General features: G+C 38.2%; 1 protein-coding gene across 2 annotated transcripts in view; it reads right to left on the minus strand.

Annotated features, from left to right (window-relative positions):
- The window catches only part of CNOT6L (CCR4-NOT transcription complex subunit 6 like), a 118,459-nt gene that overhangs the window by 104,327 nt on the left and 879 nt on the right, over window positions 1–13,253 (minus strand). The window lies entirely within an intron of this gene.

Below are 13,253 nucleotides of genomic sequence, written 5' to 3' on the forward strand. Positions count from 1 at the left end.
CCAAAAGCAGACTTGAAAAAATATTGCCATGTGGGAAAAAAAAAAAAAAAGACAGTAGTATGACAAAAATACACAAAATAGATGGAAACCAGGAGATAATACAAGCAAAGATTACTAACCTAGGGTCCATAAACCTTAGGAAATCTATAAATTTGCATAGGCAGATGCTCTTTCAATTAGAGCTAAAATATCTACCACGATATTAGCAGTACCTATGATTTTTGGTCACTAACGTGTTGTATTTTCATATCACGTGATAGTTGTTACAGATATCTCAAAATACCATCTGTATGTACTACTACTTCAAAATTATGGTAGTTATTGGGACGGCTGGGTGGCTCAGCAGTTGAGCATCTGCCTTTGGCTCAGGGCATGATCCTGGGGTTCCGGGATCAAGTCCCACATCGGACTCCCTGCATGGAGCCTGCTTCTCCCTCTGCCTATGTCTCTGCCTCTCTCTCTCTGTGTCTCTCATGAAAGAATAAATAAAATCTTTTTTAAAAATTATGGTAGTTATTATATTCACTACTAGATCCTGTAATTTAAATGCACTGATAAAGAGGCAAATACATTAATATTAATATATCACAAATCTGTTTTTTTACATTTTAGCATTTTAATGTAACAGGTTCCTTTTTAATCTTATTTTCTTTCATCCACTTAAAAATCATTATTCTAGGGATGCCTAGGTGGCTCAATGGTTGAGCGTCTGCCTTGGGCTCCCTGCAGGGAGCCTGCTTCTCCCTTTGCCTATGTATCTGTGTGTCTCATGATGAAATAAATAAAATCTCCTTAAAAACCACATTATTCTAAAAAGCCTTCATGGCGGCCTTCTCCAGGCTGCCAAAGGATCCATACCATCAAACAATCCACCCATATCCAAATATACCACCTATCTATTAGAGGTAGGAAAGGACATCAAAATCATGAGGATATTCTAATTATTCAGGCATAAAGCAATTAGGGCCTAAATCCAGGGGAAAAAGAGAAATCATCCCAATTTTAATCAATTTAACACAGAATTCAATCTGTCTCCCCCTCCTTCTGATTTCTTAGTCATCTGACTTCTTCCTTCATATCCACCAATGTCACCTTATTAAAAGCTCTGGCTACCCTGATTGACAGATTTATTTCTTGACTTAGCACTTCATATTTTAACTCCTTAAAAAAGAGCCTCCCTCTTTCTATTCTGATCTCAAATGATTCTGCATACTTCAACCAGATATTCTTCTTAAATAATTATTTCAAATTGCCACCAACATGCTCAAGATCACTCAATGCTGTCAGTGTGTTTAAGAGTCATATTTGTAATTACAGGATTCTAGGCCCATATCTGCAATTACTATTAATCAAAAGTAATATATTGCTATGTCTTACAAAGTATCTAAAACAACATTATAACAAAATTCAGACATTAATATGAGACCCTGAATTTATAGATGTAAAAGACCACTTAGCTGCTCTAGAGGTGAACAATAGGATAAAACTAAAATTCCTTACCTAGGCATTCAAACCCATCCCAAAAAATCATGTTCCAATATGCCTTATCAGCTTCCTGGTTGCCACTGAAGCTCTGGAAGTTAACCAGAAATTAACCAAATTTCCCTCTCATACCTGATTGTGGATTTGCCTTTCTGCTACTACCTATTTGTTGATGTCATTTCTATCATTTGCAATGCCATTTGATTATTCATTTGGTAAATAGTAACTAAGTCCCTAATATATACTAAACACTAAGCACACTGATACGAGTAGGGGTTTAACCCCTGCAAACACTTGGGCTACAAAATGAGATATCCCTGCTCTTAAAAACTCAACAGTCTGATGGAAAAATAGAAAGAGAAACCAGGTAAACACAAGACAATATGGTAAATGCTATATAAAAGGAATGCACAAGATGCTAGGGAAGCTAAAAGAGCATAAAGCAAACAACGAAGTGTCATCAGGTAAGATTTCTCAGAGTAGGAACAATCTAAGGTGAATTATTCAAAAAAATCAATGAGATCACAAAGTATTATAGGTATATATAAAACCATAAACCAAGCTATAAGTCATTCAGTATGGCAAACCTAAGGAATAGGTAGGTTCAGGAGAGAGATGTAATAAAATGATAAAACTGGAGAGGTACACAAGGACAAGATCATAATGGGTCTTACATATACTCCTATGAAGTCTCCACTTCCTTCTTAAAAAAAAAAAAAGGAACAGCAGGATATCCTGGAAAGTACACAGGTTTAGGAATTCCAATGACCTAAATCTGAATTTGAGCTCTGTCATTTCCTTGCTTTGTGAGTTTCATCAAATTTGCCTCTCTGAGCTTCAGTATCCTCAACTATAAAATAGGAATTAATAATATCAATTTTGCCAGGATTCTAAGAAAATTTTGTGTAAATCTCCTAGCAGAGAGGTCAGCAAACTATAGCTTGGCTTGCCAGCAATGAATGGTCTTACTTTTTTTTTTTTTTTTTAATTCATGAATGACAGAGACAGAGACACAGGCAGAGAGAGAAGCAGGCTCCGTACAGGGAGCCCGATGCAGGACTTGATTCCAGGACTCCAGGATCACTCCCTGAGCCGAAGGCAAACACTCAACCACTAAGCCACCCAGGTGTACCAATTTTTAAAGGATTGTTAAAAGAATAAAAAAACTACAACAACAACAACAACAAAAAAAAAAAACAAACAAAGAATACAGGACAGAGATCATAATGTAATCCCATGGCCAACATATTTACTATATAAAGCCCTTTATATAAAACACCAACTCCTGTCCTTAGCACATAGTAAGCAACCAAAAAATAGTAACTACTATTGAAGGATTTTAAGGAGAGAATTGAAGCAATGTCAAATGAATTTTGCAAGATTTCTCTGGTGACGATGGAACAGAAGTTAAAGGAGCTGCTAGGAGGACAAGCAAGGAGGATGCTGCAATGTTCCACTACCTTTTCCTTTTCTTTCTTCTCCTAACCATAAAGAGATCAACTTCTATTTCCTCCTTATCCCTGTAGATTACAAACCCATATGTACTCTATATGTTACAGCATTTAAATGGTCTTTGTCAGCATATTCTGATTATACTTGCTATTTACCAGGGCTTAAATCCCTTATATGTATAAGTAGTGAAAGGGTAAGTATTATGGAGTCAAACAGATCCTGTTCTATTTTTTTTATTTATTTATTTTTCAGATCCTATTCTAAATATTGATTTCACCAATATTTAAGACTTGTTACTTACTTGTATGGTTCCTAGTAATAAGAAACAGTAATGGCTAACTTATATGGAATTTTAAGGGTTTCTTTATCATGGATGTGCCACATACTATTCTAAGCACTTTATAGGTATTACTTGATTTAATGCTCAGAACAACTCTGTAAGAACTATGATCTCCCTATTACAAATGAGGAAACTGAAACATGGAAAAGGAAGTTCTCCGAAGAGCTAGGAAGTGAAGGATCCAAGGGCTCACATTATTGCCTACCTATAGAGTGAAGATCATACTCTACTTCACAGGATTTTCATGAAAACTAATTGAGATTACATATTTAAAGAGAAGGGTATGGCTTTTCATAGTTCTTAGTTCTCAGTAGTCCAATAAATAACTGTTCCATTTCCCAGTTAAAAAAAATTATATTCCAAACCCTGAATGAAATAGCTAATAGCCAAAAGAAACTTAATATTTCTTAAAAGTCTAATACTTTAAAGTGATTAAAATTCTTATATTGTTTCAAGATTATCATTCTGTACATTATTCACAACATATTATTCTGTAAGTTGCAGAAAACTGCACTAATATGAACCTATAGCAGAACATACTCTTGCCAGTTTTTTGCTTTTAAATATAAACATTATGATCAGACAGCAATGAATATATACATAAAGATCTCAAGAAAGTATTTGTATAAAGGGACATTCCAGTTTAGTATAGCCTATATTTAGTTCTGTTCTCTTAGTAGTATTTGTAACTAGTATTATATAACTCTGATCTATGTTACTCATTTAGGGAATTTATTTAAGTAATGTGGGAAGAGAAAAAGATTCTAAACTGTAAGATTACAGAGAGAGGTTCTCTCTGCAAAAGATGAATGTAAGGTAATACAAAGTGTTATAACTTCTACTTTGTTGTCACCAATTTCTATTGTTAACAAACAATACGAAAGCCCCAAAATACCTAGCATCTATTCAGTATGAACAATGAGTCCCTCACAGAGCAAAGTGCACTTATTTCTTCAAAAGAATTAAAAGTACATTTTTATTTCTAGTGAGATTTTAATGTGATCTAAAAAAAAAAAAATGGAACGTATCCTGCTACAAAAGAGAATACAAAACAAAACAAATATATATATATATTACCACTTTCTAATCCTGACTTGTAAACAAGAAGATTCTTGGCTAAGCCCAAAGTTATTTAGGTTAATTCTGTGACATACAACATGGACAAAAATAAGTGTGTGGTTTTTTTTTTTTTTTTTGAAACATTTTTCCGGGCAGCCCTGGTGGCCCAGGGGTTTAGCGCCACCTTTGGCTCAGGGCGTGATCCTGGAGTCCCGGGATCGAGTCCCACGACAGGCTCCCTGCATAGAGTCTGCTTCTCCCACTGCCTGTATCTCTGCCTCTCTCTCCTGCTCTGTGTCTCTCATGATTAAATAAAATCTTTGAAAAGAAAAAAAAAAATTTCATCAGAATGTAGCTGCATGGGAACACTATTTAAGTTCCAAAACTTAAAGGGCAATCACCATAAGTGAAACATAACCTTGGGCAGCCTGGGTGACTCAGCTGTTTAGCACCGCCTTCAGCCTAGGGCCTGATCCTGGAGACCTGGGATCGAGTCTCGCGTCAGGCTCCCTGCATGGAGACTGCTTCTCCCTCTACCTGTGTCTCTGCCTCTCTCTCTCTCCCTCTGTCTCTCTCATGAATAAATTAAATAAAATCTTAAAAAAAAAAAAAAAAAGGAAACATAACCTTACTTTGCAGAGCAAAATTTCCTAAAAAAGTTATCAGGTTTTTTAGAAAACTTACAAAAACAAAACCATTCATGCTGAAATATTTTGGGAAAAAGTCAGGTAATAACCAAGTCCCAAGTAAATATGGAATTCTTAATTAACAATACCCTCAATAATCACAAAAGTGTGTTCCCATCTTTTTAATTCTATAGTTAGCTCATTTATGATTTAGTATTCTGCTTCCTGTGTCCCCCTCCACACTAGCTATCAATGTAATCAGAAAAAAAAAAAATCCCCACAGTTTTTACTGAATATTTTCCAAAAGAAACAGCATTTTCCACTACTCAAGAAACCTGAATTATTCAAAAAATCTTCAGTGAAAGATTAAGGAGCCTCCTAATGTGTTCATGGATTAATGAGAAGGCAATTAGAGAACATTAAAGGAGTAGGGAGGGGAGGAAATGAGGGAAAAGAAGGTGGTGAAAGCTAGCTCCTCCTTCTCAAATAGGTTAAAGCATTATTACCTGCCACTCATTACTGGACATGGTATCTTCACTTTTGTAATCCATATTTCATACTTCCCTCAACTCACCCTAACACCCCAGGGATCCCTTCATGAGAGGAAACACTCAACAAACTAGAAACAGAATTACCTCAACCTAACAAAGAGCATCTATGAAAACCCCACAGCTAACATACTTAATAGTGAAAGACTGAATGCTTTCCCCTGAGATCAGGAACAAGACAAGGATATCTGTTCTTACTTTTTCAACAATGCACTGGAGATTTCAGCCAAGACCATTAGACAAGAAAATGAAATAACGCATCCAGATTGGAAAAGAAGTGAAAACTATCTTCACAAGTAACGTGACCTTTGTTATACAGAAAATGCTATGGAACGAACTAAAATATTGATCTAACAAACAAGTTCAGTAAGGTTGCAAGGTACAAAATCAATAGACGAAAATCAACTGGATGTTTATACACTTGCAATGAACCCAAAAATAAAACAATTCAATTTATAATAGCATCTAAAAGAATAAGATATTTAGGAATAAATGCAGCAAAATAAGTATTATTAGACTATGAAAACTGCAAAAAAATCTTGCTGAAAGAAATCAAAGAAGAGCTAAATAAATGGAAAGATCCCATGTTTGTGAATAGGAAGATTTAGTATACTTAAGATGGCAACACTCCCCAAATTGATCTACAGATTTAACACAATTCCTATCAAAATTCCAGCTGGCTTCACAGAAATTGACAAGGTGATACTGAAATTTTTTTTACTGTATTTTTTTATTGGAGTTCAATTTCCCAACATATGGTATAACACCCAGTGCTCATCCCATCAAGCGCCCTCCTCAGTGCCCGTCACCCAGTCGCCCCATCCCTCCACCTGCCTCCCCTTCCACTACCCCTTGTTCATTTCCCAGAGTTAGGAGTCTCTCATGGTTTGTCTCTCTCTAACAATGTTAGACTCCCTATATCAGGTCATATGCAGAAATTAACTCAAAATGGATCAAAAATCTAAATGTAAGTAACAAAACTAAGAAACTCTTACTACAAAACAAGAGTAAATCTGTGTGACCTTAGATTAGTAAATGGTTTCTCAGATATGACAAAAAGCACAATCAATAAAAAATTAAGATTTCATCAAAATTTAAAACTTAATTCTTCAGGATCCCTGGGTGGCGCAGCGGTTTGGTGCCTGTCATTGGCCCAGGGCGTGATCCTGGAGACCGGGGATCGAATCCCACATCGGGCTCCTGGTGCATGGAGCCTGCTTCTCCCTCTGCCTGTGTCTCTGCCCCCCTCTCTCTCTCTCTATCATAAATAAATAAAAATTTAAAAAAAATAAAAAAATAAAACTTATTCTTCAAAAGACATCATCAAGGATCTGTAAGAGTAACTCACAAGCTGCAGGAAATATTTGTATCAATAATACTTATATCTATAATAAATAAAAGACTCTTACAACTCAGTGACAAAAGATAGTTCATTTAAAAGTGGGCAAAGGATTTGAATACACATCTCTCAAAACAAATATATACAGAAATAGCAAAAAACAAATGAAAAGACACTCGGCATCTTTATAGAAATGCAAATCAAAACCACAATGAGATACTAACACTCACTAGGAGACCTATGGTCAAAAAGATAACAAATGCTGGCAAGGAGTAGAGAAGCTAGAGCCCTCATATATTGCTGGTAGGGACAGGCAATGGTGAGGGTGCTTTAGACAACAGAAGTTCCTCAAAACTTTAAACACAGAGGCACCATGGGGCACCTAGCTGGCTTGGTCAGTGTAACATGCAACTCTTGATCTCAGGGTTGAGTCTGAGTCCCACACGGGGTATAGAGATTACTTAAAAAATAAAATCTTTAATAAAGGAGGAGAAAATAGGGCAGCCCTGGTGGCACAGCGGTTTAGCGCCACCTGCAGCCCAGGGCGTGATCCTGGAGACCCAGGATGGAGTCCCACGTCAGGCTCTCTGTGTGGTGCCTGCTTCTCCCTCTGCCTGTGTCTCTGCCTCTCTCTCTCTGTCTTTATGAATAAATAAAAATCTTAAAAAAAAAGGAGAAAATAAACATAGAGGCATATGATCCAGCAATTCCACTCCTAGGCATTTACCCAAAAGAACTGAAACTATGTACACGAAAACTTGTATATGAATGTTCATAATGGAATTACTTATAATAGCCAAGTAATAGAAATAACCCAAATGCCCACTAGCTGATAAACAAAATGTAGTGTATATCCATACAATGGCATATTATGCAGCCATAAAAAGAATGAATTACTACAGCATGGATGAAACCTTGAAAACAGTGTAAGTGAAATAAGCCTGTAATAAGACCACATATTACATTAAGATTTCATTTGTGTGAAATGTTCAGAATAGGCAAATATAGTCAGAAAGCAAATCAGCGATTGCCTAGAAGTAAGGGTACAGGAGAAGGGGGGGGGAATACCCTTAAAGAATATAGGATTTATATTTCAGGTAATTTAAATGTTCTAAAATTGTGACGATGGCTGCACTACTATGAATATACTAAACATCACTGAATTACATATTTTAAATGGGCTACTTCTATGGTAAGTGAATTCTACCTCAAAAAATCTGTTACCTGGGATCCCTAGGTGGCTCACTGGTTTAGAGCCTGCCTTCCGCCCAGGGTGTGATACTGGACTCCCAGGATCAAGTCCCGCATCAGGCTCCCTACATGGAGCTAGCTTCTCCCTCTGCCTGTGTCTCTGCCTACCTCTCTCTCTGTGTCTCTCATGAATAAATAAATAAAGTCTTAAAAAGAAAAAAAAAAAAGCTGTTACCCAAAAAATGTTTTCAGTTTTTTAAGTAGTCCCTGACGCATCCACCATTCTATTTCATGTTACTCCCTTTCAGAATGTCTGCGGTTTATACTGTAGTTAGTGACTTGGGCTTGTTCATTCATTGCTTTGAAATAACTAAATTACAAGTTTTATCTCCTTTCCTCATAACCTACAAGCTTTGCAAGGGTTTCTTTTATTTCTTTCATACTTTAGAACCAAGTATAATAATGGATTCAGAATGGGCCCCCAAAAAAGGCTTGAATTTTCAAAATACAAAATATTAAAAATATGTACCATGGAGATATTAACAAGACTACTCAAAAGTCTTCTTTGGAGGAATACAGATATATATGACTTCTCAGATCCTTAACCAAACCATTCAGAATAAAAATAAGAGAAGGAGGGGGACCTGGGTGGCTCAGTGGTTGAGCATCGGCCTTCAGCTCAGGCCTTTATCACCGTCCTGGGACGGAGTCTCACATTGGGCTCCCCCCAGGGAGCCTACTTCTCCCTCTGCCCATGTCCCTGCCTCCCTCTGTGTCTCTCATGAATAAATAAATAAAACCTTTAAAAATAAATAAATAATAAAATAAAATAAAAATAAGTGAAGGAGAACATAGAGCTAAAGTTTCACATTACAATAATCCTAGGTAATAAAAAAATAAGTTATGATTCAATTAAAATTAAAGTTGTCTAGAGATAAAATTCATTTAATATGCCAGAGGCTCACTGTTAGTGCAGTTAATCAAAGAAAGTTGTAGTATTCTCATCATGAACCATGAGCACAAGTTAATAATTAAATCTTTGTTGTTTATTCAATGATTTTATTGTTCTGAGTGAAGTCTCACATATATTAAAATGACTTCAGAATTACAAAAACAGCAATAGTAAACAATAAAACATAGTAAGGTCCACCTAAATATTTCCTTAAAGTATAAAGTAATAATAATACTTTATCCTAATACGAGAAAGTAAAAATTCAAAACTGTGTTCCCATGAAACTGTAACCCAGGAACTGAAATTCAGTCAACTGATTTCAAAGTACAAAGAGAAAAACTCAAACAGCCAGAACCCAGTAGACTACAATGACAGTAGATAATTAGATAGTAAAGGAGAGACGTTACTAAAGGTTATAAAATCCAATTGTTATGTTCTCTGTAAAATTTGTATCTTTAAATAGCTAGATTTCACTTGTCATTCATTCTTCATAGAAGAGAGCTCTTCTTCCTTTTGTAGCTTTAACTCCTTCCTTCTCTCCCCCCTACCAACTGCCCCAATTTTACTCTTTGAAGATGGAAAGCAATTTTTAAGTATTATAACTCACCCTTTTGACATAATTTCATAAATATACACTACCATCTAAAGCAACATCATAAAATGCCCCAAGCTGTCCACCATCTGGGGACTACATTCTCCTCCCCCTTGCATTCAAATAAGACTCTATGACAAATTCTCACCAGTCAAATGTGGGCAGATGTTTGTCACTTTAAGTCTGGGAGTTCTTAAAAAATGGCCCGTAAGTAACAGGCAAGGCTCCAAGTCCCTAAAGAATGCTAGAGCCATAGATGTAAGGAGTGTGGGTCCCTCAAATACCACATGGAAGAAAGCCACAAGCCTGCTAACCAGGAGCACCTGCACAGAACTGTTACATGTGAGCAAAATACAAACTTACATGTGTTAAGCCACCGAAATTCTGGTGTATTTATCGCCCTAATTAGCATTATCCAGAGTAATACATACACAAAGTCTTAAGTATTTCAATTCCCTCTGATTAAAGACATTTGTAAGGGATATTTTGGAAAGATTGTTTAAAAGCCCATTTAAGTAACATTAAATTTTAAAATCTAAACAATTTTCCACCTTGATTTTGTTGAAACATAATTACTTTAAACAATGATAGCATGAGCAGTTCCATGGTTAATAAATTTACTGTCCACATGTCTCAATATTTTAGTTCAATATATTTTCATGATTACAAAGAAATGTTTTCCTCGCTTTTCCCAAATTAAAAAATCATTAAGTGTTTTAAAACACTGTGATTCATAATGTCTACTTTGTAACATCTAATGTCTATGTAGTTTAAAACAAAATTTTCTATTTTATTGTTCTTAAAGTATTAAAAATTATCTATTATTTCACTGTATTTCTTTACTTATTTTATTATCATCTATAATTCTTAAGAATTCTTCCTTTAAATATAACCATATGGCAGATAATTCTGTCCATTGTAAATGCAGACATGCCCATAAGACACATACTTTAACAAAACCATGACATTTCTCATTCTAATAAAGTTCCCCCTACTATCCTTCACAAAAGTGTTAAAATTTCAGCGATTTACAAGTGTGTTTTTTTTTAAGCTTACCATTGCTGATATAAATAAAAAATAAGGCCTAATTTGGAAACCTGGCTTTAGTAAATGGACATACTACAAACTTAACCCAATGAAACTCCTCACATTCTCTTCATCCTGCCTTCACCAAAATAATTTTTAAAAAGATAGAAAAGAAAAAAAAAATCCTTCTTTAACCTTTCCATTGCCTTTACCTTAAACTCTGTATCATCATTTTTTTCTCCACCACAATTAAAAATAAATGAACAGCACATTCATTACTCCACAGAGAGTAATAAAAATGGAAAACTATTCAAAGTTGATTGAGGATTTTTCCCTAAACCATCCAAGAATATATTCCAAGAAGTTTTTGTTTACCAAATCAGTCAACATGAACTCAAAGAATTACATAGCAATTTTTTTGGCACTTATTCTTTATGAATCTGTAAAATTAATCTAAACTCTTGTTTCTTGATCCATTTTAATGCTTGATTGTATTGGAATGTATATGTGCTATATACAGTACAATTTTTTCCAGAACTACATAGCCAGAATCATAAAAGTAGTAAAACTGAGAGATGGCCTACTCAAAAATACAGAGGAAAAAAAGTATGACTAGACAGTCTCTATAAACTAATATACTAGGCCACTTTAATGACAGTCTTATTTCTAGGAAAGACATAAAAAACATTAAAAGTTTCTATATACCTTATATATTATCAAAGGACTCTGAAATGTTCTATTGCCTTGATTTTTAACCTACAATTACATAATATTGCTCTCAGTTATCAAATGGGTATTTGTCCTTACACATGTTTTTCAATACCCACAGTCAGGGCTGCGGGAGGAATATTTAACTAAGCCTCTACTATGTGCCAAACATGTTTTTTCATTCCACCCTCAGGACAACCTTACTATAAAGGTATTATCTCCTTGTTACAAATGAAAAAAACAGAGACTTACAGACATTAGGTAACTTGCTAAGGTCAAACAGCTAAGAAAAATGGCACAGCCAGAGTTCTGAGGTAAAACAAGTCCTTTTTCCACTAAACTACATATGTTGTTTTTCCAGCAGTGGTCACAGAAAGCAGCTCTCCACTCCTATTCTTCCCTCCACTCTTGTTCCCAGTGCACAGCCTGGAACATTTGTGAGACCAGTTTTAGAAACAGGGCTATCTGGCCATTACACAGAGCATGGTCTGCAAAGATCCAATCTGTATCAGGACTTCATCCATAGGGTTTTAGCTAGATGAGCTTACGAAATGCAAACGGAAGGAGGGCGGAGTAAAGCAAATAATCATTCAAATACCATTTATATTTGGGTCTACAACGCACCGCACACCTATTGGCAGATTTATCTTCATAGTTCCGCTTTGCTTAGACCACTCTCAAAAATAGCTTCCCTGGAGCACACGCACACTGGGTGGACAATAAAGGCTCCTTGATCTAGGTTTTGGAGATTGTGAGTGAAACGTGTTTGTTTGTACGTGACTATCCTGATTGGCAATATAGATAAGCAGAAGCAGTAAGGTAGTAAAATGTAATGCTGTGCTTCCAACGTGTACAAACGGCTCAGCTAAACTCCCTGAACACAATCCATCTAAACAGCCTAAGATAAACAGGCCGAGTTAGGGACGATGACAGCTACAGTAACTTCCTCTTCCTCACCAACCTCCTCAGTTCCGCGTGTACACGCCTTTCCCCTAGGAGGCAGGATAAAACAATTTCAAATGCACAAAATCGATCCAATCCCACCAACACCACAGGACAGGAAAGCCAGCTTCCATTTCTTCCTTCGCCTCTCGGGAAAATTTTCATCTTAAAAATTGCACTCATGTTACCCACGAGAAAATATGTGCAACGAAAACTGAAAACGTGTACGCAGTCCCTCCACCGGGCCTTCAGAGAGAGCCGAGGCGAAAGGCTCTCCACGTCAAGTATTCCCGAGATTCGCTGCTTTGAGTCACTTTCCCTCGGGTCCCGCCGCCCGGAGGGGAAGAGCTCGCAGTTCGAACGCCAAAGTAAGCCTTCGCCTCTCTCGGCAGACGCGGAGGCGGCCGAGGCGACGGCAGTCCGCGCGTCCCGCCTCCGACCCTCACCTGCCCAGGCCCGAGGCAGCGCCCCGGGTCCTCGCGGGCCGGGCGTCCGGGAGGCGTCCGGGAGGCGTCCGGGAGGCGGGCGGGAGGCTCGCGGGCGGGAGGCTCGCGGGCGGCGGGCGGCCGGCGGGCGCCGAGGCGGTTAGGCCGCGCTGCAGGCCGGCGCGCTTCCTGCCGGGCCCGGGAGCAGCGGCGCGGCCCCGACCCGCAGCTCAGCCGGCCTGGCTGCCGCGCGCGTGCGGCGCACACACTCCCGTCCCCGGTCCGGCCCGGCCGCGGCCGAGCAGCTCTCCCCCGCGAGGCCCCCGAGCCTCGGCCACGGAGGGGGGAGGGGGGAGGGGGGCGGGGGCGCCACTCGGGGTCCCAGACACACGAAGTCCGCCCCCCGAGTGCCAGGCCCGGGCGCGGACCCCCCCACCCCGGAACCTTCGCCGCCGCCGACAGCGACGCGGGCCGGCCCCGCACCCGACACACACCCACTCGCCCCAGGTCCTCAGGCCGCCTCCCCGCCCGCCACGGCCTCACCTCGCACGCCCACACGCACATTTGTCCG

Source organism: Vulpes lagopus, chromosome 6 (assembly GCF_018345385.1).
Source record: "Vulpes lagopus strain Blue_001 chromosome 6, ASM1834538v1, whole genome shotgun sequence".
Taxonomy (NCBI): Eukaryota; Metazoa; Chordata; class Mammalia; order Carnivora; family Canidae; genus Vulpes; species Vulpes lagopus.